The sequence below is a fragment of the Pyrus communis genome, chromosome 14 (genome assembly GCF_041283825.1).
Source record: "Pyrus communis isolate YQ-2024b chromosome 14, ASM4128382v1, whole genome shotgun sequence".
In the NCBI taxonomy this organism is placed as follows: domain Eukaryota; kingdom Viridiplantae; phylum Streptophyta; class Magnoliopsida; order Rosales; family Rosaceae; genus Pyrus; species Pyrus communis.
This window is the reverse complement of record NC_142578.1, coordinates 14,791,047-14,817,565: the sequence shown is the minus strand read 5'-3', so window position 1 is coordinate 14,817,565 and position 26,519 is coordinate 14,791,047. Positions and strand designations below refer to the sequence as shown.

At 37.4% G+C, this 26,519-nt stretch overlaps 2 pseudogenes across 1 annotated transcript; one reads left to right on the top strand and one right to left on the bottom strand.

Moving 5' to 3' along the window:
• Nucleotides 1-3,957: 3,957 nt before the first annotated feature.
• Nucleotides 3,958-26,519, bottom strand: part of LOC148691284 (transcription elongation factor SPT6 homolog) — a 50,207-nt pseudogene continuing 27,645 nt past the window's right edge.
• LOC148691285 (zinc finger BED domain-containing protein RICESLEEPER 2-like) lies at nucleotides 4,301-8,704 on the top strand (annotated as a pseudogene). The gene is made up of 6 exons (XR_015955485.1): nucleotides 4,301-4,422; nucleotides 5,550-5,647; nucleotides 6,130-7,726; nucleotides 7,815-8,124; nucleotides 8,204-8,315; nucleotides 8,445-8,704. The product of XR_015955485.1 is annotated as a zinc finger BED domain-containing protein RICESLEEPER 2-like (transcript).

The window sequence follows — 26,519 nt, the reverse complement described above, 5'->3', positions numbered from 1 at the left end:
GAAAAGCATGAAACTCTTGCCAAGAATTCACTTAACGCGATCGTCGATAAACGACCTTCACTACTAGTAAATATAAGGTTATAACTATTCGGTGAAATTCCCTTATATTTTAGCTTCAAATCCCTGCATGAAAAACTAAGTGGCCACCTTAATCAATCACACAAGAATGAGTTATCAATCAAACAGTTAAGCAAATTGAATTCACAACTTATGAAATAACAATTGGATGTAATCAATTCATCTTGCAAGCATAATCATGGTATTGAATAGCCCCCTAGCCAAAAGGCTTAGTTCCTCATGTTCACAAAACAAAGGAAAACAAATTTATACATTGTAAATATAAGAAAGAGAACACCTAAATACTCTAACGATCCAATGTTGAATAGCTAGAATCTTCAAGCACTCTTCTTCCTCTCCTTTGCTACGGCACAAAAGATTCTGTGAGTTTAGGGGGTTATGGATGATGTAGAATGATGGACTTAGGTTTGGGATGGATGTAGGGGACAGCAAGGGTTGGTTTTAGGCAGAAAATATGGAGTATGGTGAAGTATGGATGTGTTAGAGGGATGGGATGAATTTCTGGCGTGAATGGTGAATGAATGACTCCCTTGTGGCTGCAACAAGGAGGTTTATTAATATGATTTCAGGAATTAAAACCCTAGGTTATTTAGGTAATCAGAAATTAAGTCAAAAGCTTCTAGAAATAGGAAATCAAATCAGAAATTTAAGGGAAAGTGGTTAATAGGTGCGGCAAGGGAATAAAACACAAAAGGAATGTGTTTTAATGGAAGGAAATAGGAAAGAACTATCTCCCTTGCACGGCAAGGGTTTGTAAGAAAAGGAATGCTTTTTATTTCTGAAATTAGGCAAGAATTTTGGAATAGAAAAGGGTATGTGAGTTATGGCTGAGCTAGGTATGAAAGAGGAATGTGTTTAAATGGTTTAAAACAGGAAACAAGGCCCCTCCTTGCACGGCAAGGAAGGTGAACACCAAGGGACACACGACATGGCTTAAGGTTGCAAGATTTGTGACCTAGAATAGGTAGGATCCTTTGATATTGCTGAAATCTAGAGTCATTAAGGCTTTAGGAAAGATTAAACCAAAATAGGAAACCTTGGCTTAATTTTCCTACTTCAAGTAGGAAACCTTCTTTGACTAGGATTCCTCATTTGATTAGGAATCCTCTTGTGATTAGGAATCCTCTTGTGATTAGGAATCCTCTTGTGATTAGGAATCCTAACTCAATTTGATCTTCAATTTCGTCCATTTCTTTTGCTCCAACATAAGCTATCCATTCCAAGTCCAATTTTGCTCCAAAATGCACCATTTTGCTTCCTTAGCCATATGAACCTAAAAACACACAAAAGAAGCATAATGGACTAAAATAACTAAGGAAACACAACGTAAATGCACGAGAACAAGCCAATTAAGTCGCATAAATATGCTCCTATCAGGGAGTTTGCCTTAGTTTCAAAATTGTCCTACGAACTCCGCTATCTGCCCAACTTGCTTTTCCAAGTGGTCCAACCTTTTGTCTTGATTTTGCATTGCTTTGTTTTGATTTTCTTGCCCCTGAGACAAATTGGTGAGTAACTTAATAAGCGTATCATTATACAAAGACGTACCTGAATTTGTTTGGGCAGGTTATGGTGGCTGCATAGGTGTTGTATAGAACTCCTCATATGGTTGCCAATATTCTCCTTGTTGAGCCTCCTTGACTTGATTTTGTGAGCCCTACACCAAAGAAATTAATTCATTAAGAATTTGATTATAATCTATTGACGAACCTCAGTTTGGTTGGGCATATTGTATATGAGGTTGTGGTGGCTGCATAGGCATTGAATAGAAGTCCTCATATGGCTCCCAATATCCTTTGTGTTCAACTTGTCGAAATTCCCACCACATAGAGTTTGAATGATCACTCGAATCTCTTTGTGCACATTGATTTCCTTGATATTCTTGCCTATAAGAAGCACAAAATGTAGGGACACTTTGCATTCTTGACCCTTCGGCATACTGTGACAACTGACAAGTAAGATTCGCTATTTGAGCTTGAAGATTAGCAATTGCCATGTCTTGCTCCTCTGGTACCTGAAATCAAAGAAATAAAACTAAATCAAATATCAAAAGAAAAATAAATAAACAAACAAAGGGATTAGCAATTTTACTAATCCCCGGCAACGGCGCCAAAATTTGATGTGAAAATTAACTTGACACATTCAAATTAAAACCCTATGATTGTAGTATATGGAAGTAGGGATTGTTTTAGGCGGGGGATTAGAATGGATGCTAATCTACTCAAATTAGACTCTAAAACACCAAACTAGACTCAAAAATAGAAAACTATACTTATATGACTCAAAACAAACTAAAAAGACTCAAAACAGCACAAAATAATCAAATAGACTCAAACTAGACACTAAAGGATGATTTGGACGAAAATTACTTTTAACTTGACTCAAAACACTTAAAAACATAAATTTGGACAGATTCTACTAATTTGGCACAACAAATTAAAGGGGGATTGGTTTTTGGATGAAATTAAGGTAAAAACAAACAGATTATAAAGACTCTAAACAACTTGGACGAAATTAGGGAAAACTATGGGTGATAAGCTAGCTAGAGGGTCCTTCTCCACACATGACACATATGCATATGAACCAATTTCCAGTTATTATTCCTTTAGACTATGAATGACAACGCCCCAAGTTAGTTGCATCGCACAATTAACCATCAGATTTTCCTTATTTCATTGAATTAGATGGAATACACATCTAAACCAAATTATCTTTCTCAAGTTCCCTATATGAAACGCATGATAGAAATACATGTCAAAAGTCATTAAGTTCTATGAAAATCATAAGCATTGACAAGGCATTCATCACTATGAAACGCATGAGACTTATACCAAGGATTTACTTAACGCGATTGTGACTAGCAACCTCCACTACTTGTGAATATAAGTGAATAACTCTTACGTGAGACCCCCTTATACTCTAGCATCAAATTCATGCATGCAAATTAAGTGTCGACCCCCAACCTGCATACATAAACAAGTTTTAATAACTTAGATAAGCAAATCACATTCATGCCTTAAAAAACAGTAATTGGACATAATCAATTCATAGAAAACATATAATCATGGCTTCGAATTCACCTCTAACTAAAAAAAAGTTAGTTCCACATGTTCGCAAAACAAAGATAATTAAACTTAAACATTAAAAACAAAGATAGAATACACCTAGAAACACTCCAGGTGGCTCCTCCTTCTTTCCTTGCTGCCAACAATGGGGATTTGTGTGAATTTAAGCTCTTGAGGTGTGGTGTGAATTTGTGGTAGAGGGTGGTGGTTTTTGAGTGTTGTGGCATCATGTATTTATAGGGTGAAGGGGAGGCATGAAATTGGGCTAAAAGGAGAGGAATTAGGACTCCAAATCACCAAAGAACAAGGACACTTTCAATCAGATTCCAAGGAGGACAAGGAATGGTCCTTGTGGCATATTCTAGAACTTCTAGAAGGGTTACATGTGGCATAAACTTAATGCACGAAAATAGGGCTTCTAGAACTTGATATTTAGGTGATTTAATGTGAAAATGAGTCCTCTTTTAAGTTGGAATTAAGGTAGGAAAAGATTAGGATAGGATAAGATAAGATAAGGTTGGATAAGGTTTGGATAAGATAAGGTAATTTGGATAATATTCCTTCTTTGTAGCTGATTCCTTATCTTCAAAGTCTTCGATTTAATTCTTCTAGATCTTAATCACATTCCTAGCCTCTCTTGATCTTCAAATTCGTCCATCCACCTTGCTCCATGCATGTGCAATCCATTCCAAGCTCTAAAATGCTCCAAATTGCACTTTCTTGCCAACTTTGTCAATTGAACCTAAAAACACACAAAAATAGCTTAAAACACTCTAACAAGTAGAATTTAGCTATCTAAATGCAAGAAAACAAGCTAACTAAGTTGCATAAATATGCTCGTATCATGTATCTTATTCTCAAGCTTCTTGCTTTTAGCATAAGCTTCAACATCAAGGTTTTTTAGATAACCAGGTCGATCCCTGATGTTAGACCTGGCATTTTTCACCTGACCCGTTAATCTGACCCGACCCGACCCGTTAAAATTAGTATTCAGGTAGGTGATAAACTGGTTGGGTAGTTAACGGGTCAACCCGTTAATCACCCGTTAAATAACGGGTCATTTTGGTTGAACCCGCTAAACCTGTTAACCACCCGTTAAGGCCCGTTATTAAGGACTTTTGTGTAATTTCAACAGTCCTAATAGCAAACCCTCAGGGCTCAAGTTCCGCACGTCTCTCTCTCTCACACTGTCACACTGTTTTGCTCTCTGAGACTAAGAGATCGCTCATCGGCCATCGTTGTGCTCCTTCCCTTTCGATTCCACCACTCTATCTCTCTGGTAAGCTCCAATTCCCTTCCATAGTTCCACCTCTTCTTTCATGCGTAACAATATACATACTGAAAATTGTTCATAGGTTGTGCTCCTTCCCTTCCACCTTTGGTTTTCCTTTTTTCTTTTTTCTTTTTTTAATTTTTTGGTTGTGTTTTGGATAATGGGTTTTGTGTAAAATTTTTTCATTTGTATATTCTCCGATTAAAATTTGGATAATGGGTTTTGCTTTTTGGGTAATTTGGAGCTGTTAATTTACCTATTTCTTCACATCGATTAAAAGTAATGGATGAAAAAAGAAGAAATGTTTTGTGATTTGTTAATGCCGAGGTGTGTAATTTGGATGACGAAAGAAGAAATGTTTTGCGATTCGTTAATGCCGAGGTGTGTAATTCTTTAAGGCTCATGTTTTGCGATTCCGAGGCTCATGAAGTTAAAAGTATTGAGTTTGCTTTGTTTTGGTTGGTTTTTGGATTGGAATTGGGTTGTTGTTGTTGTTTGGTTTTACTGAAATTGGTACGAACAACATAAGTTACTGCTCAGTGCTCAGTAAGTTTCTATATCCTCCCTGTGTAGGCATTCTGCTCTGCTACTCATAGTTATATATTTCCTTCTATTTTTCTCCTAGCCTTTGAAATGTGATAGAAAAAGGAAGAGAATACGGCTCCCAGAGAGAGATCTATAGGATGTTCTTCCTGAAACTCAGCACGTACATGTCACTTTTATGCATAGGAAATACATTCTGGTGCTTCTTATATTCATAGTTGCTTACTGCTTAGTAATTAATTTGATTGAGATTTGAGACTCTGTAGTGAATTACCCAGACTTGAGACTCTGGAGTTTGGGTTGGATGTTTATTGCTTTCCTCTATTACATTGAACTTTTTTTATCACTTGGAAGATTTTGTTGTTTTCCTCAGCAATACAATATACGCTTACACACTTATGCAGCACATGCACTCACACACATAGTACACACATTGTTGTTTTTCCTTATTTGATTATTGGGATGTCAAACTTTAAGAATTGTGTTTAATTTGATTCTTTGGTATAATCAGTTAATTAAGGCTGTTCTTAACTTTCTGTTTCCTGATTGAATTTGTTTTGATTCAATTGGGTTTGTGAGCTAAATTGCAGAGAAGGGGGGTTTGGTTTCCGAATGGCTCTTATGGGTTGTGTATAAGGCTAGAGGATTTGAACTAAACCACGCAACGGACATTCATAATAATGTGCAAGTAGGTATTGCATATACACTTAATGGTTTGCATTGCTTGCTGTTTTTGCATAATGGTTTCATTATGTGCTTAGGTTGGTTTAAAACCCAGGTTCCTTTGAGTTTAGCGGTTTAATTGGGGGAATGAAACATTAAAGTTGGCCTTTCATTGAAGATGGTTAAACAATTGGAGTTTGTTTTATTAGAAAGATGGTTACACATTTTTGGTTGCTCCTGTGCTGTTTTTTTCACTGTGGCTCTGTTTCAGGTATATAGTTTGGGGTTCTCCTTTTTTCCCCTTATTTTTTTCACATTTTCAGATCTTCGATGAACCTTTTTATTAAATTTGGTTTTTCTATTTGTCGTTAACTGGCAGTGAAACCCCATCACTGTAACTGGATAGAATAATTTAAAACCCATAGTGGGTTACAAAATTTTGATTACAAAATTTTCATCATTGTGTTGTTGGTATTCACATAGTTTATTCATTTATGGTTAGTGCAGATGGATATTGATAAAGAGAACACTGAGGCTACATCAATCTAAGTGATACGCAAGGTACAACAAGTGCACCAAGTCCTTCAAAGAGAAAGGCTAAAGGTATACGAGTAGGTAAGATACGTCAAAAGAGATCCCGTGTTTGGACTTTGTTTGAAGAATTGCCTATTGGTCTTGATAATAAACATGCAAAGTGTAAAAACTGTGGGATAGTTTACGTATATGATAGTAATTGTGGGACGAAAAACCTATTGAATCATATAGATTTGTGTAGTAAAAAGCATCACATTCATTCGAAGAAATCTCAAGTTGGATTGTGTTCTCCTCAGTTTAACCATATTAGTTTTTGTGAGCTATTGATTGAGGCTATAGTTAAGCATGATTTGCCCTTTAGGTTTGTTGAATATGAGGGCATTAGAACTTTGTTTAAATACATATCTCTTGATATCAAATTGCCCTGTAGAAATACCGTTAAAAAACATGTGTTGAGGATGTTTGAAGATGAAAAGATAAGACTTCGAGATTGGTTAAATACAATTGAGGGAAGAATTTGTTTGACATCTGATCTATGGTCTTCTGCTGCAACTGATGGATATCTCACACTCACAGCTCACTTTGTTGACAAAGAATGGAAAATACACAAAAGAATCTTAAATTTTTGTCATATGCCTCCTCCATATACCGAGGTTGCTTTGTCTGAAAAAATTAACGCCTTATTTGTTGAGTGGGGGATTGAAAAGAAACTGTTTTCCATTACTTTGGATAATGCCTCTGCAAATGATTGTTCTATTGAGCTATTGAAGAAACAATTAAATTTTAGAGGTTTGCTACTAATGGATGGAAAGTTCTTCCATGTTCATTGTTGTGCTCACATCCTAAACTTGATAGTCCAAGATGAACTATAGGAAATTGATGGATTAGTGACGAAAGTTCGTGAGTGCATCAAATATATAAAGTGTTCAGAAGGGAGAAAAATAAGTTTTTTGCTTACGTTGCACAAGTAGGGTTGGTAGGTAGTAAAAGAAGGTTGAGACAAGATGTGGCTACTAGATGGAATTCAACGTATACAATGCTTGATAGTGCTATTTTCTATCGTCATGATTTTCTCAATTTAGCACTTGTTAATTCTAATTTTAGTTCATGTCCTTCCTTGGAAGAGTGGGATAAAATAGAGAAGATTTCCAATTTCTTGGGGTATTTTTATGAAGTTACTTGCTTATTTTCCGGAACAAATTACCCTACATCAAACTTGTTCTTCCCCAAAGTGTTCAAAGTCCATTATTGTATTCAAAATGTTATCGAAGATTGTGATGATTTCATGAGACAGATGGGGAGTTATATGAATTTAAAGTTTGAAAAGTATTGGTCCGAGTATAGTTTGATCCTTGCCATTGCAGTGATTCTTGATCCTCGCTATAAATTGCAATTTGTAGAGTGGGGTTATCACAAGCTTTATTGTAAGGAGTCGAGAAAGTTGAAGGATGTTAGTGGCACATTGTTTGCACTATTTGCTCGTTATATGGACGAGTTCTCTCATCTTCTTGTATCCAACCCAGTTAATCAAACTCTTGCTCAAATAAAAGTTGGAGACAAACTTTTTGAGGTAGTATTTATATTTGTTATTCCTCTTTTTATACTTTTTATATGCATGTATGTTGATGCCTTTGTTTCTATTTTATTTTTATATGAAGGAATTTGATAATATTTACCAAGATGGGTCAACTTCAGTTGAAAAAACTGAAATACATCTATATCTTAAAGAATAGAGACTCGATAGAAAACAAGAGTTGGATATTCTTTCATGGTGGAAACTGGGGCAATTTCGTTATCCCGTACTTTCTTGTATGGCTTCTGATGTCTTAACAATTCCTATCTCAACTGTTGCCTCGGAATCAAGATTCAGTATTAGTGGTAGGGTGCTTGATCAATATCGAAGTTCTTTGTTGCCTGAAATCATTCAAGCCTTGCTATGTACTAGAGATTGGCTTTTTGGCAAAGAAGGTAAATTTTATATTACTTTGTACTTTTTTCCTTATATAATAGGTTATAATTGTTTTTATTTTTTTCCTTTTATGCTTAGCTTTAGAGAAAGAGGGTGCCGACTTGGAAGAACTCGCTGAAGAAATTTTTGACGTAAGCCTTAATGAAAACTCGGGACAATGCTCCAATAGTATTACTCTTGATTAATCATGGTATGTATTTTAACTTGTTCTTTTAAAGATATTTTTTTGTGTTGTTTAATGATTAAGATGGATTGTGCAAGATTAATGCTTACTTGTATTGTGATAAGCTTCTTACTAATGGAAATTTCACTTGTCAAGGAAATTTCACTTAAGGTGAATGTTGAAGGCGAAAAAGAAGCAGAGGATGCAATGCAAGAAGAAGGTTGGCAAAAAAGCAGCAGAGAATACAATCATGCAATGCAAGAAGAAATAGAGCCACTATAGACTATCTAGTGAGACATTGATCAAGACTTGAGAAAGAGAATTACTGTGTTTTACTTAAACAATTTCCCGATCTATGTTAAGATTCGGGGACGCATGTAATTGATCTGTGTTTTAATTTAATCTGTTGTTATCCATTTTAATTGGCATATTAATCAACTTGATGTTCAAAATGTGTTTCTACATGGTTCTTTGAGTGAGGAAGTTTATATGTGGCAACCTCTTGGTTTATTGATCAGCAACGCTTGTTGCAACCATGGGTCGTGGTTGTAGTTGTTTCATTTAGTTCTTGAGGCAAAGTAGACATGACAAACATAAACATGTTTTGTGACATTCCCAATCTTGTATTATTGTGCATCGTAATAAAGCTCCAGTTGTTCATCAAATCACTCCATGACTTGCATATGCACATAAACCGAATGAAGGAGGTGGCTAGCACAAGCACTCGGATGCTAAGAACCGGTGTAATTGATTTGGATGAAATGTGTGTAAAAAAAAAAGAAGAAAAAAAAAAAAAAAAAGGAGGTTAACGGGTGAAATAGGTTGAAATGGGTGACCTGTTAAGCTTAACGGGTTGGGTTCGGGTGACCCGTTAGCTTATCGAGTTGGGTTCAACACGACCCAAACCCAATAAACTCGATCCGTTTACAGGTCTACCTAACGTGTTCTATAGCCATCTCCAAATCCTCATCATCACTATTACCATCCACTTCATAAACATCTTTGGCCAAGTCTTGCGCAATTATATAGTATTTTGGATGAATTCTCGTATCATCCAACAGATCAATATATTGGTTGTTGCTAGCAACCAACCCACTCCGCCAAACACATAAGAAAACGGATGCATTAACAAATACCTTTCTACCAAGCCCATGTGGGTTCACCAAATCCTTTCGAGTAAATATTGCACCAGATCTTACCAATGACCTCTGCAAAGATGCTGCCTTTCTAGGTCCAAGCCCAGAAATGAATTAGAAATGTGCAAATAACCATTCATGGCTTATAGCCAAATTAATATCAAGGCCTACCTGGTTTGTGACATCTACCATGACCTGTTCAACCATCACATGCTTCTCATCTAGGGTGAGAAAGTTCTCAAAAGGATTGAGTTTCCAAGATAAGATTTCTCTTCCTGGTCCACAAAGTGTGGCAACCATTGCCAATGGATTTTGAAGATAACGCCCAAGAGCCACAACCCTTTTAACAATGCTTGACAATAAAAGAAAACAAAATCAAGACATCTTTAAGAGTACATAGGAATTGGAACGTTGGAAACATTTATACCTTGTTGTGCAGGTAGCTGATTAGATGAAATTCGAGAACTTTCATACAGTCGGGCCAAAGATTCATCCCCATATACAATGCTTAAACCACCCATATCATGGCCAACATCTCTAGGATTTTCCTCCACCATCTTAAAAATTATCTGATCATGGCAAGAGTTGAGCAAAATAAGCATCAAGTGGAACAGAGGTAGATTTTGAAATACGAAAAATGAAGAAAATGACAATCCCCAGATGACCAGATAAAAATGAAAAACAACATAAGTAAACCCATCCACTGACTTCATCAGGCTAGCTAGTTGGACACTATATCGGCTAAAAGATATCAATATTATAGTAACACATACCTCATACACATCATCTTTTAGGCGAACACAAGACAAATTAACAGCTCCTAGGACAGCGACTTATGGTTGATGATCAGTCATGAACTTCAAAACACATTCTTGATCATTTTTCTTTCGTTGCTGATCATTAACATTATGAGAGCGTAAAGTGAGGGAACCCGTGTAAAGTACATCTAGAACCTCACCAGATGAATCTAACATTAGAAAAGTGGTTGCTGGCTTCCCAAGGCCCCAGCAGCAAGCCATGACCCTGGGTGCAGCTTCATCGTCTGAGCTATTATCATTTTCCTTTCGTTGGTATGGTCTCACTGAGACTTTATTCCACAAAACCTTCCCATATTCCATAAGTAACCAGTTTTTTGCTCTACTAGTCAACAAGGATCTTGCTTCTTTTTCCGTTGAAGGAAGAAGAAAAGTAAATAAGGCATCCTGTAATATCAACTTCCGTTGCTCATTCCATAGTGGTGTGGATTTACTAACACCATAACTAAGATAGTACTCATTAAAGTCGCTTATCAACTTATTTAGCCTGTCTTCTGGCAACTTAATAGTAACCTGAAGAAGCTTCTCCTCCTCAGCCTTTTGGATAAGCAGTCATTGTGCATCCTCAAATTTATTTAATGGCTTTTTTTTGCAACCACTTCATGCCAGAGAACTGATGAAAAACTTAATGATATATAAGTAGTTGCTTCGAACATACTTCCTAACACATGGCTCATAACTTATCTCAACAGCTGCCTGAAACAAGCCATGAAAGAACATCACACAACTTACAAGAAGATATCATTTGAAGAGGAATTTCAATGAACTACAAAACTACTAATGTGTACCATATGCCTAACCTTTTTTAGCACAGCTTGAGGTGTCTCAAACATTGCACATGTAAAGTTCGAAGCCATCTCCTCCGGTGTCTCCTTGGCATCCTCCAACTCATCCATTCTCTATAATCAAATGAACTATGAACCTTGTGTCTCTCTATTTAGTCTAAACATTGAAAATTGCACGACAAACCAGACATACCATTTTTTCTAGAGATAATTGCAGTCCAAACTGCTCAGAGCTATAACCGAATTTGCTTGCAACTTCCCACAGGCCAGCCTTACTCTAGACACTGTAAAAAGCTTTCCTCTTGGGCCTCTTATATCATCCCTCATCCATTCCAGCCTCACCCGGAGGGAAATGCAAGTTAAACTTGTTGTCAACATCATCAACCTCTCTTTTTGATTTTACAGCCTTGAGAGACTTCATGATTGACTCAAAAAGTTGTTGATTCAATGTAAGTCTGCTCTCATCATATATACGTCGGGATTCTTCCTCAAACCGTTTATTGTAGTAAGATTCCAAAGCATTTTTTCGCTTCTGAAGTAGCAACCATTCTGTCCAAGTCCTAAATAGTCCAAAGGACCTACGTAGAAAAAAGGCAACATTTTCAACATATTGCTTATTCATTCTGCAACGCTATATGAGCAACACATTTAGAAGTCAACGACGAGTACCTTGTGCCACTTTAGCATAGATGATATCTCATTTTCATTCTGATTTACATCTTCCAATTCAGAATGGTCAGGATCTTTCAATAAACTAGGGCAATCCTCTTTCCGATACATAGCAATAAAAGGAATCTGAAAACAAGTTGAGTATGACGTATTAATAGAATAAATCTCAGATAAATAAATAGAAGTACACCAACACTAAATACTAACGTCGAGCTTCTGCACATGATGCAAGTCCAAAAATCTGTTGATATCTTCCTGATAGGAGCATATTCATGCGACTTAAATGGCTTGTTCTCGTACATTTACGTTATGTTTCTTTAGTTATTTTAGTTCTTTATGCTTCTTTTGTGTGTTTTCAGGTTCTAAGGGCTTAGGGAGCAAGAAAGTGCATTTTGAGGCCATTTGGAGCATTTTTGGGCATGGATTGGATAGCTTATCCATGAAGCCAAGAGGATGGACGAATTTGAAGGCCTTGTATGCTCTTTGGGGACATCAAACAAAGGGCCTAGCCCAATCAAACAAATCCTTTGAGCCATGGAAAACCTCTAGCCCAATCAAACATATTATGCCATGCAAACCAACCTATTTTAGGCCCATTCTATGTACTTAAACCCTAGCCCTTTAAACTAGCCCTATTATCACTTATCGCTTTCATTCACTTATCACTCACCACATATCATTCATTTATCACTTAACATATCATTCACTTATCACTTATCATACTCATAATCATCTACACATTTCAACCATTTAAACATATGCATTTCAACTCACATGCACATCCACCTCTTTCCACCTAATCCACATGCTTTCAAAACCTAAAACACATGCACATGCACCACTAATCCCTTCACTTTCATGCCATCATTTCTTCCCCCCCCCCCCCCAATGTCGTGCACTCCTTGAGCATTTCCAGTTTTTCCCCTTCTCTTTGTATTCACAAGTCACATGCATTCACTTCATCATTACACCACCACTCATTCTTTAAATCCACATGCACATTCAATCATTCATTCAAGCCCCCTTGTGCCATGTTTCCCCCTTTGTTCCCACCCATCACATGCATCATCATCAAACAAACTCTCAATGCCGTGGGTTCCCTTTGCTCCCCTTGTGCAATTCCAGTTTTCACATGTGTCCTAGCTGTTTTTCCATCATTCCTCCACACAAATGCTTAAACAAACAGCCATATGTTCCCTCCACTACCCCTATAAATACCCTAGCATTCATTCATTCATGCACATCTCATATTTCCATTCACAACACTTCACACAACACAAACACAACCCTTGTGCCGCAAATCATTTCCATTTCTGTGCAGTTTTTCTCCTCCATTGCAGCCACTATCCAACCACTTCCCATCCCTCCAAAACATTTCACATAATCCCCAAAGCTCACCTTAGACCTTGTGCTACAACAACGAGGAAGAAAAGAGTGCTTAAACGTTCATACAATTCAAGTTTGAGTTGTTGGAATGTTTAGGTGTTTCTTTGATTTTAAAGTTTAAATTTAATTCTCTTTGTTTTGTACGTATGAGAATGGAAGATAAGAGTGCCTAAACGTTCATACAATTCAAGTTTGAGTTGTTGGAATGTTTAGGTGTTTCTTTGATTTCAAAGTTATGAGGAACTAAACCCCCTTTAGCTAGGGGGTGATTCGAAACTATGTTTATATTTGCAATTTGAATTGATTACGTTTGGTTGGAATTTCATAAGTTGTGGATTCAATTCGTTTAACTGTTTGATTGATAACTTATTTATGTATGTTCATTGAGATTGCAAGCTTAATTTTCATGCATAAATATGACGCTAGAATATAAGTGAATTTCGCCTAATCGTTATGAACTTATATTCACAAGTAGTGGAGGTTGCTTATAAACAATCGCGTTAAACGAATTCTTGGCATAAGTTTCATGCGTATTCCATAGTAACGAATGCCTCGTCGATGTTTATGATTTCCGTTGAACTTAATGATCTTGGTTAAATGTCTCTATCATGCGTATTCCATAGTTAGGGACTTTGATTAAGAATAATTTGGTTGTAATGCGTATTCCATTCAATCCAACGAATCTAGGGAAATCTGAAAGTTAATTTAAGCGGACCTAATTAACTTGGAGCATTGAGTTTCATAATTTATCGAAAGACCAACTGAGAATCAATTTTGTTTGCAAGTGTAACATGTGTGGAGAAGAACCCCTTAGCTATTCCATCATCCATATTTTCATCACATTCATCTTTACTATCTGTTTTAAATTATAATCTGTCCGTTTAATTTAATCTCGTCCAACCACAATTTCCCCCTCTATTTTGTTAAGTTTTAATCATTTGATTTGTCTTATTTTATGTTTTTAAGTATTTGGAGTCTTTTGAACTTGTTTTGAGTCTTTTAGTTTGTCTTAGTGTTTTAAAAGTTAGTTTTATTTATTTGAGTCAAGTGTTTAGCATCCCTAGTTAATCCCCGGTTAGAACAATCCCTACTTACATCATTACTACAATTGTCACAAATAGGGTTTAGTTTGTGTGCGTGAAGTGTTGTGAATGGAAATATGAGATGTGCATGAATGAATGAATGCTAGGGTACTTATAGGGGTAGTGGAGGGAACATATGGCTGTTTGTTTAAGCATTTGTGTGGAGGAATGATGGAAAAACAGCTAGGACACATGTGAAAACTGGAATTGCACAAGGGGAGCAAAGGGAACCCACGGCATTGAGAGTTTGTTTGATGATGATGCATGTGATGGGTGGGAACAAAGGGGGAAACATGGCACAAGGGGGCTTGAATGAATGATTGAATGTGCATGTGGATTTAAAGAATGAGTGGTGGTGTAATGATGAAGTGAATGCATGTGACTTGTGAATACAAAGAGAAGGGGAAAAACTGGAAATGCTCAAGGAGTGCACGGCATTGGGGGGGGGGGAAGAAATGATGGCATGAAAGTGAAGGGATTAGTGGTGCATGTGCATGTGTTTTAGGTTGTGAAAGCATGTGGATTAGGTGGAAAGAGGTGGATGTGCATGTGAGTTGAAATGCATATGTTTAAATGGTTGAAATGTGTAGATGATTATGAGTATGATAAGTGATAAGTGAATGATATGTTAAGTGATAAATGAATGATATGTGGTGAGTGATAAGTGAATGAAAGCGATAAGTGATAATAGGGCTAGTTTAAAGGGCTAGGGTTTAAGTACATAGAATGGGCCTAAAATAGGTTGGTTTGCATGGCATAATATGTTTGATTGGGCTAGAGGTTTTCCATGGCTCAAAGGATTTGTTTGATTGGGCTAGGCCCTTTGTTTGATGTCCCCAAAGAGCATACAAGGCCTTCAAATTCGTCCATCATCTTGGCTCCATGGATAAGCTATCCAATCCATGCCCAAAAATGCTCCAAACGGCCTCAAAATGCACTTTCTTGCTCCCTAAGCCCTTAGAACCTGAAAACACACAAAAGAAGCATAAAGAACTAAAATAACTAAAGAAACATAACGTAAATGTACGAGAACAAGCCATTTAAGTCGCATGAATATGCTCCTATCACTTCCCTACTAATAGAATTTGTCAAGCCTGTTTTGCTAAACAAAGGTATTGTACCACTTGCTAATTGATCATATATCCAGGTACTCTCATCATCTATACTAATTCCATCCAGTGGAAAAGAACCAGTGATTTCCTCATATACCTACAAAGAAACAAATAAAAGACAGCCGATGTGATATGGAATCTGAAATTACACTATATTAACAAAGGGCAAGTGAAAGAACCTGCACTTTTTCCGGAACATCAAGCTTCCGAATTTGGTTATCCTTCTCTATCATATACTTTTCAGAAAGAATAATTGTTTCAAATTCATCCTCAAGATTCCTTTCCCTCCATTCACTAGAATCTAAACCTTGTTTACGGAGATGCAGTAGTTCATCAACATCACCAAATATATCATGGGCTTCCTACAAAGCATCTGATGATATTCCTGGTCCTGCCTAGACTTTTTTCTCTTAAGCTTCCTCTGTCTAAACAAGGAATTAACAACCAAAAAACAAAAGAAGTTGATTATTTATTAGAAAATTGAGTTGAAAAACAAAAACAAAAAAAAAAAGTTCAGGCATGAGCATGCAAACACAGCAGAAAAATACCTCACAAGAGTCCCAGTCTCATTACACTCTTCATCAATTATAAAGTTTGCCATTTCATCCTCTTCACCAACTTTTCCATCATCTTCCGCTTCTTCTGGTTCCTCCTCTTTAGCGATGTCCTCAAATGGAGTACCTATAGGGTTACAGTGTATAAGCAATAACAATAAACCAATTTTAGACACTCATTCTTCTACGATTCAAACTCTGCCTGTGTAAGTTTATCTTACATTGCCGGTCCCAAGCCCGGATAAAGAAGGAGGGGGCTAGGCTACGTTGAATCCTTATGAAAATGAATCCAGAATGAAATCGCACTAAAGCTACGACGTCACCCGTAAGTGGTGCGCTGTGTGGCCCGAGCACAGTGATAAGTGAGTAAGGGTTGCTGGATCTCCGTCGGCACCCGAATGTAGTGTTAAATGAGTAACGGGGTCATAGAATCATCTTTTTGAATGACTCTATTCAAAGTTGTTTGGGAGCATATGCTCCTATCAACTTTACACAGGACACACAAAAGAAGTACTTTGATCCTATTAGACAGGGGAGGGTAAAGAAGCTAGGACACAAGGGTAGAGTAGAGAGTAGAATGCGCTTAGTGATAGAAGCATATTCATGCGACTTAAATGGCTTGTTCTCGTGCATTTACGTTATGTTTCTCTAGTTATTTTAGTCCTTTACGCTTCTTTTGTGTGTTTTCAGGTTCTAAGGGCTTAGGGAGCAAGAAAGTGCATTTTGAGGCTATTTGGGGCACTTTTGGGCAAGGATTGGATAGCTTAATCATGGAGCAAAGAGGATGGACGAAATTGAAGCCTTGTATGCTCTTTGGGGACATCAAACAAAGGGCCTAGCCCAATCAAACAAATCCTTTGAGCCATGGAAAACCTCTAGCCCAATCAAACATATTATGCCATGCAAACCAACCTATTTTAGGCCCTTTCTATGTACTTAAACCCTAGCCCTTTAAACTAGCCCTATTATCACTTATCACTTTCATTCACTTATCACTCACCACATATCATTCATTTATCACTTAACATATCATTCACTTATCACTTATCATACTCATAATCATCTACACATTTCAACCATTTAAACATATGCATTTCAACTCACATGCACATCCACCTCTTTCCACCTAATCCACATGCTTTCACAACCTAAAACACATGCACATGCACCACTAATCCCTTCACTTTCATGCCATCATTTCTTCCCCCCCCCCCCCCCCCCAATGCCGTGCACTCCTTGAGCATTTCCAGTTTTTCCCCTTCTCTTTGTATTCACAAGTCACATGCATTCACTTCATCATTACACCACCACTCATTCTTTAAATCCACATGCACATTTAATCATTCATTCAAGCCCCCTTGTGCCATGTTTCCCCCTTTGTTTCCATCATTCACAACACAACACCCCTCAAACACTTCCATTCTTCCCTAGCCGTGAGCTTCCCATCTCTCCCTTATAATCCAAACACCACTCCTCATCCATTTCCATAATTCCCCAATCCATTCAACACAACCTCACCTTAGACCTTGTACTACAACAACGAGGATGAGAAGAGTGCCTAAACGTTCATACAATTCAAGTTTGAGTTGTTGGAATGTTTAGGTGTTTCTTTGATTTCAATGTTTCATTTTAATTCTCTTTGTTTTGTACGTATGAGGAATGGAAGAGAAGAGTGCCTAAACGTTCATACAATTCAAGTTTGAGTTGTTGGAATGTTTAGGTGTTTCTTTGATTTCAAAGTTATGAGGAACTAATCCCCCTTTAGCTAGGTGGTGATTCGAAACTATGTTTATATTTGCAATATGAATTGATTAACTTTCGTTGGAATTTCATAAGTTGTTGATTCAATTTGTTTAACTGTTTGATTGATAACTTATTTATGTATGTTTATTAAGAATGCGCGCTTAATTTTCATGCATGAATATGACGCTAGAATATAAGTGAGTTTCACCTAATCGTTATGAACTTATATTCACAAATAGTGGAGGTTGCTTATAAACAATCGCGTTAAATGAATTCTTGGCATAAGTTTCATGCGTATTCCATAGTAACGAATGCCTCGTCAACACTTATAGTTTTCATAATGCTTAATGATCTTTGATTGTATCTTTATTGTGCTTTTCACGTAAAGGACTTTTGGAGAATGTGGTGAATTGCGTTGCGCTAACCCATCCAATTCATTAACTTAAGGAAAACTTGACGGTTAATTTAAGCGGACCTAATTAACCCGGAGTGTTAAGTTTCATAATTTATCGAAAGACCAACTGAGAATCAATCTTGTATGCAAGTGTAACATGTGTGGAGAAGAACCCCTTGGCTATTCCATCATCCATATTTTCATCACATTCATATTTACGTTTTGCCTTTAATTACAATTTGTCCATTTAATTTAATCATTCATCCATAAATTTCATATTTACATTCTGTCTAGTTTATTAACTTGTTTCGTTATTTCAATTTTCGTAAAAACCTCAATCCCCCTTTTGCTTTAATGTTCATTTTAGTTAGAATTCAATTTAGTTTGTGTTTTTAAAGCATTTTGAGTTTTTGGTTTGTCTTAGTGTTTTAAACTTTAATTTTGCATTCTTTGAGTCTAGTTTAGTGTTTTAAACTTTATTTTACGTTTTTGAGTCAGTTTCCAAGAGATTTGCAATCCCTCCTAATCCCCGGTCCAGAACGATCCCTATTTATACATATACTACAATTTGACAAAAAGAGGGTTTAATTTGTGTGCGTATAATCTTCGCATCAAATTTTGGCGCCGTTGCCGGGGATTAGCAACTTTGCTAATCCCTTGGTTCTTTTCTTTTTTTTGGTTTAGTTGTTTTCGTTTTAGTTTCTAACTAAGTGTTGTTTTCTTTGTTTGTTGTTACTTTTGATATTTGATTTAGTTCTCTTTCTTTGATTTTAGGTACTAGAGAAGTAAGATATGGATTTTGCTAGCATTCAAGCTCAATTGGCAAATCTTACTTCTAAATTGTCGCCGTATGCCGAAAGGACCACAATGCAGAGTGTCCCTACATTTGGTGCTTCATATAGGCAAGGATTTCAAGTCAATCAATGTCCACAAAGAGATTGGAGGGATCATTCAAACTCTATATGGTGGGAAGATCAACAAGTTCAACGTGAAGCATATTGGCAACCATATGAGGAGTTCTATTCAAGACCTATGCAGCCACCACAACTTCATATGCAATATGCTCAATTAAATTCAAGTTCGCCAATAGATTATAATCAAATTCTTAATGAAATAAATTCTTTGGCGCAGGGGTCACAAAATCAAGCCAAGGAGGCTCAACAAGAAGCATATTGGCAACCATATGAGGAGTTCAATACAACACCTATGCAGCCACCACAACCTCCCCCACAACAATTCCAATCAAGTTCAAGTATGTCCATGGATAATGATAAAAATTTTCAATTACTAACCTCTTTGACGCAGGACGAACAAAATCAAGACAAGAAGTTGGGTAAATTGGACGAGCAATTTGGGCAGATTATGGAGTTCATGAAACAAATTCAAGAGCAAAGTGAACTCTCCAACTCAACTATTGAAAACTCGAAGGAAGATTTTGAAATCCATAATGCTATCACTTTGGGAAGTGCTATGGAGGTTGGAGCTGACCTAAAAATGTCCAAACATAGCCTAGAAGTGGATGAGGAGCTGCTAATTGAGGAGGAGGAAGAAGACATGCACACGGCAAGGGTAGAACAACCCTTGCTGCAGCCCCCTAAGCCCTCTAAACCACCCACCACCAGTAAGGACGTCCCAATTCCATGTTATTCTGATGTTATTCCACCCAATGTCCCTTTTCCTAGCAGGTTTTTGATTCCCAACCAAGAAGAGAGTAAAAAGGACATCGTGGAAGCCTTCCCAAAGGTGCAAAATGCTATTCCAATTCTTGGTGCAACACAACAAGTTTTAGATGGTGTTGAATTCTTCAAAGGACTTTGTACACCAAGAAGAATGATTCAAGAGAAGGTAGTGGCTGGAGAAGATGTAGAAGGCATCAAAGAGGGCATATTTGAAACCACAATTCCCAAGGAAGTTGGATTTTATGACACGGGACAAGTCATAACTTTCGAAGGGGTGTTTATTCTGGAGTTCATTTTGGAGCACACAGGTAAACCGCCTCCCCGAATTTCAATTTTCTTTTATACTAACATGTGGTTAATGATTCAGGCACCCAATCTGGAATTTAAACTATTACCGGATCATTTCAAGTATCACCGCCCATTCAAAGATAAATTCCATGCCGTTTGATTTTATTTATGTAAAAAAAAAAAAAAAAAAAAAAAAGATACTAAACATGGAGAAAGATGGAGCTTTCACAGAGGATGTTTACGTGAAGCCCCGCTACGAGGCGTCGAAGCAGAAGGAATAGAAGCGGAAGGCATAGGAGCGGAAGGCACAGAAGCGGGAGGCATAGAAGCGGGAGGCATCGGAGCGGAAGCCATCGGAGCTAGAGCATTCCAGGCCTCAATACTTGGCCAAGCGCTGGATGACCCAGGAAAAAGGTGCCTCTGGAGATAAGACGCAAGCCTTTGACGGTCATTGTGAATTCGACCCTCAGATTCTTGCAGCTCATCAAGCTTCCTCTTCATGCCCGCCGAATAGTTATTTGCAAGCACATGCAAACTTCTATTCTCGTACTTAAGCTGTTTGATTTCTTGCTTAAGACTTTCCACCTCTGCCATCAACGATTCCACTTGGCGGGATCGAGCAAGCAGGCGTAGGCCCATGTTGGACACAGAGCTCGCACACTGAACACTAAGTGCGAGGGACTCTTGAACGGCCAACTCATCGGACCGTCCTGACAGCAGCCTACTATCTTTTGGAGTGAGGAGGTTCCTAGCTACTATTGTAGCTGTTGTGGCGTCCTGCATCACAGAGTCTTCACCTGAAAGAGGACCGTTAGAAGATAAAAAAGAAGGACGCCATACATTACCTTGACGGGGCGCAACCGGATCGCTGTTGAGACTCAAATCTAAGCTAAGGTTCGATGAGTTTGCCATTTTTTTTCAAAAGTGTTCAAAGAGAATGGGTGGATGGAGTTAAATTTCGAAGGGCCGGAGACGATTTTCAAGAATGGGAGATCTTCAGAGTGTGTATGTTGGCGGTGATCGATAGCTCTATAAAAAGCCAAGGCGACGCGTCCACCGATTCAAAGAGCCGGATTTTTCGGCGTAAGTTAGGCGACGCTCCCTCGGCTTTTCAGAAAACGCGTTCAACTTTGTCAAAAGATTTCTGACAAAGCTGAAAACACGTGGAGACCATCATCGCAACTACACATCTTTAGCCGACAAGCGCAAAGTTCGGCGACGCTTTCTCTGCTTTTCAGAAGACGCGTGCAGCTTTGTCAAAAAGAGCCGCATCTGCACTACCACGTGTCGTTCAGAAAGCGAAGGGGCGTCGTTCAGAAATCGAAGGGGCGTCGTTCAGAAATCGAAGGGGCGCCTGCTCAGAAATTGAAGAGGCGTATTCAAAGATCGAAGAGGCGCCACTATTTCAAAAAGCCGGAATTGTGGGATCAAAACTTTTGTCGACAAGGGTAAAAAGTACCACCACTTGATATTATCTCTATATATGTCGACCTTCGTCTTTTATGGCAGGGCAAACCTGAAGAAAATGCCCAACTCTCCCTCACCTCTGAGGGCGCACTCCCAGCAAAGCCTTTCGAAATACTCAATTTTTTCTTCTTCCCCAAAGATGATACCAGATGCCTGGAGTAAAGATGACCCAGGAGGAAATACATGTGCTGATTCATGCACCGCTTCTTCAAAAGCAAAGGTATCTCATATCATCAAGGTCAAAAGCAAAAGTATCTCATATCATGCTCTTTCCCTGTCTTTTTCTTTGTCCTTGTTCTTACTCGCATGGCAAAGTAAAAGAAGCAATCAGCCGGCACTTGGAGTCAGTCTTCCGATCTGGAGCCAACTGCCTGGAATCTATTCCTGATTGCTTACCTAGCGTTGCTCTCGAGTAGTCATCTTCAACGGTTGATACACTTCCGGAGAAGGGACCACTTCTGCAAAGGGGAGCGAGTAAGGCAAGTGAAAATGATACATTGAAGCATGTGGAGACAAACATAGGCTGAGTTATCCTCCAACCCTTTTCAATACGAATTGGAAAGATTGAACAAAGAAACAGACCAAAAGGGTAAGTTCAGACCTTCGGGGGAGACCAAAAGAACCATCCTGCTGCCCAGTTCAAGAAGTAGCACAAAGGAAAATCAACGATGGGCAGAAACCAGTTCAAGAGTAAGCCTGTGGAATCATAAAGATCAAAGCCTCAATGCAATTACCAAGGAGAAGATGGAATTTACACTTCATAACCAGATTTGCGTCTCTAAACTCTTCTCTTTGTTAATTACATTCTGCCATGTTTAGTATGTTTAAGTGCTTTTTGTGTGTTTACTTATGTTTTGTGTGAATCTATGCTTAAAACATTGAGGACAATGTTTGATTTAAGTGTGGGGGGGTAACTAATGTTGTTAATGCAAATTCGTGGGATTTTATCACCCATAACTTCAAATGTTGTTCCTTGCTGTTTTAAGGTGTTTTTAAATTGTTTTAGAGTGTTTTAGTGTGTTTTGTTTTATCACTCCGAAAATCACATAAAAATTTGAAGAAAATGTTTTGAAAAGCCTAAAAAGAGTGTTTTGAGTCGTTTATATGTGTTTGTGTCTTAGGGTACCTTCCAACACAATGATAAGAATTTGGTTTATAATTGCATGACGGTTAGAAAGAGTTATAAACATAGAGAAAAGTTTGATTTACTCTTGGTATATGCTTGGTTATGGTTATAATGTATGACTTCACATGCAATCATAAAAGAAAAAAATTCGTTTTTGTAACATGCTTGAAGGAAGGAACTCAAACAAACGCTACAACCCTGAGAGACTTGAGCCTATAACGTTCTTTGGAGAGTATAATCTGTGATTTCTTGTTTTCTAAAGTCGTTGCATGATCTCATTATTCTTTGCTTGGTTACTACTTAGAAGGCGTTTCATCATATAGTTCCAAATGCTAGAACTCATGCCCATTTCATTCAAAGCATGTTATTGATTTGCATAACATATATCAAGATAAAGTTGTGTAGTTGCCACCATAGCCAAAAAGCCTCACTTCCCATATTTCGTATTTGTTGTAAGTTTTAACCCCGTTGAGCCTTGTTTAGCCTCTATTCTTTGTTTACCCATATTTTCCTCACCTAGCCTAGTTTAGGACAATCCACACCCTTGTTCTTAAAAGATAGTGAGCATGACTTAAATGAATTCCTTTTGAGTTACATTATGCAAGAAAATGAGTGTGGGGGAAGGAATGCTTGTTCTTAAGTATGTTTGAGATTCAAAAGAAAAGAAAGATAGAAAGAAAAAAAAAAAGAGCTTGAAAAAAAAAAAAAAAAAAAAAAAAAAAAAAAATATGTTGAAAGAATGAGTGATTGAAGAAAGGGTCCAAAAAGTGAATATGGCCCTAAGTTTTGTGTGACTTTCCCTTGGGTGTTCAAAGTTGACTTCTGCGTTCTTAAGGGAATTCTAAGTGCTTGATTCAATACTTTGCTCACTATTGCTTTAAGAATGTTTGTTTATCCTTCACCTTTCATTGTTAGCCAATACCCTAGCCCCGTTACAACCCTTTGACTTCTATCTTGAGGGTTATGTGTTTCAAAATGTGGAGTTTGGAATTGATATGAGCTTATGGTGTCACTGGTTCTCGCATCTAAGTAGTAGCATTCCATTCATGAGATCATATCTAAACATGCTTATTAACTCCAGAAATTGCGTTCTTTGTGATACATATATGTGAGTGTTCGTTTTCATGTTTACATCAATCTTCTCACATATGACTAGATTAGGGTGTGTAGTTAGAAAATTTGAGTGAAAATCGAGTGCATATCTTGTAAGGAATTGAGCAAATTCTCTAAGGCATGTTACTACATTCAAAACATGGTTTTAAATGCTTAATTGCAAACTAGTATGTGGTGACTATGGTTAAGAATGTACTTAAGGGTAAAGATGGCTAAATTCTGTGGGAATAATGATTTTTAACTTGTCATGTGCATTGGAAATCCCTGAAATGATTGTTTGGAAGGTGTAGGTTGTGTTTTACGTGTTTAGTGTCGTTTTGTTTATTTGTTTTTATTCTGTTTTGCTCGAGGACTAGCAAAAGATAAGTGTGGGGGAGTTTGATAGAAGCATATTCATGCGACTTAAATGGCTTGTTCTCGTGCATTTACGTTATGTTTCTCTAGTTATTTTAGTCCTTTATGCTTCTTTTGTGTGTTTTCAGGTTCTAAGGGCTTAGGGAGCAAGAAAGTGCATTTTGAGGCTATTTGGGGCACTTTTGGGCAAGGATTGGATAGCTTAATCATGGAGCAAAGAGGATGGACGAAATTGAAGCCTTGTATGCTCTTTGGGGACATCAAACAAAGGGCCTAGCCCAATCAAACAAATCCTTTGAGCCATGGAAAACCTCTAGCCCAATCAAACATATTATGCCATGCAAACCAACCTATTTTAGGCCCTTTCTATGTACTTAAACCCTAGCCCTTTAAACTAGCCCTATTATCACTTATCACTTTCATTCACTTATCACTCACCACATATCATTCATTTATCACTTAACATATCATTCACTTATCACTTATCATACTCATAATCATCTACACATTTCAACCATTTAAACATATGCATTTCAACTCACATGCACATCCACCTCTTTCCACCTAATCCACATGCTTTCACAACCTAAAACACATGCACATGCACCACTAATCCCTTCACTTTCATGCCATCATTTCTTCCCCCCCCCCCCCAATGCCGTGCACTCCTTGAGCATTTCCAGTTTTTCCCCTTCTCTTTGTATTCACAAGTCACATGCATTCACTTCATCATTACACCACCACTCATTCTTTAAATCCACATGCACATTTAATCATTCATTCAAGCCCCCTTGTGCCATGTTTCCCCCTTTGTTTCCATCATTCACAACACAACACCCCTCAAACACTTCCATTCTTCCCTAGCCGTGAGCTTCCCATCTCTCCCTTATAATCCAAACACCACTCCTCATCCATTTCCATAATTCCCCAATCCATTCAACACAACCTCACCTTAGACCTTGTACTACAACAACGAGGAAGAGAAGAGTGCCTAAACGTTCATACAATTCAAGTTTGAGTTGTTGGAATGTTTAGGTGTTTCTTTGATTTCAATGTTTCATTTTAATTCTCTTTGTTTTGTACGTATGAGGAATGGAAGAGAAGAGTGCCTAAACGTTCATACAATTCAAGTTTGAGTTGTTGGAATGTTTAGGTGTTTCTTTGATTTCAAAGTTATGAGGAACTAATCCCCCTTTAGCTAGGGGGTGATTCGAAACTATGTTTATATTTGCAATATGAATTGATTAACTTTCGTTGGAATTTCATAAGTTGTTGATTCAATTTGTTTAACTGTTTGATTGATAACTTATTTATGTATGTTTATTAAGAATGCGCGCTTAATTTTCATGCATGAATATGACGCTAGAATATAAGTGAGTTTCACCTAATCGTTATGAACTTATATTCACAAATAGTGGAGGTTGCTTATAAACAATCGCGTTAAATGAATTCTTGGCATAAGTTTCATGCGTATTCCATAGTAACGAATGCCTCGTCAACACTTATAGTTTTCATAATGCTTAATGATCTTTGATTGTATCTTTATTGTGCTTTTCACGTAAAGGACTTTTGGAGAATGTGGTGAATTGCGTTGCGCTAACCCATCCAATTCATTAACTTAAGGAAAACTTGACGGTTAATTTAAGCGGACCTAATTAACCCGGAGTGTTAAGTTTCATAATTTATCGAAAGACCAACTGAGAATCAATCTTGTATGCAAGTGTAACATGTGTGGAGAAGAACCCCTTGGCTATTCCATCATCCATATTTTCATCACATTCATATTTACGTTTTTCCTTTAATTACAATTTGTCCATTTAATTTAATCATTCATCCATAAATTTCATATTTACATTCTGTCTAGTTTATTAACTTGTTTCGTTATTTCAATTTTCGTAAAAACCTCAATCCCCCTTTTGCTTTAATGTTCATTTTAGTTAGAATTCAATTTAGTTTGTGTTTTTAAAGCATTTTGAGTTTTTGGTTTGTCTTAGTGTTTTAAACTTTAATTTTGCATTCTTTGAGTCTAGTTTAGTGTTTTAAACTTTATTTTACGTTTTTGAGTCAGTTTCCAAGAGATTTGCAATCCCTCCTAATCCCCGGTCCAGAACGATCCCTACTTATACATATACTACAATTTGACAAAAAGAGGGTTTAATTTGTGTGCGTATAATCTTCGCATCACTTAGGAACGTGGAATATAGGAACCTTAACGGGGAAATCTATGGAAGTAGTGGAAGTTATGGTGAGGAGAAGGATAAGTATTATGTGCCTATAAGAAACTAAGTGAGTTGGTCTTAAGGCAAAGTGATAGGAGCATATTCATGCGACTTAAATGGCTTGTTCTCGTGCATTTACGTTATGTTTCTCTAGTTATTTTAGTCCTTTATGCTTCTTTTGTGTGTTTTCAGGTTCTAAGGGCAAGGTATGCAAAAGAATGCATTTTGGAGCCTTTTGGAGCAAATTAGAGATTGGAATGGATATCATATGCTTGGAGCCAAGAGGATGGACGAAATTAAAGACTTGAA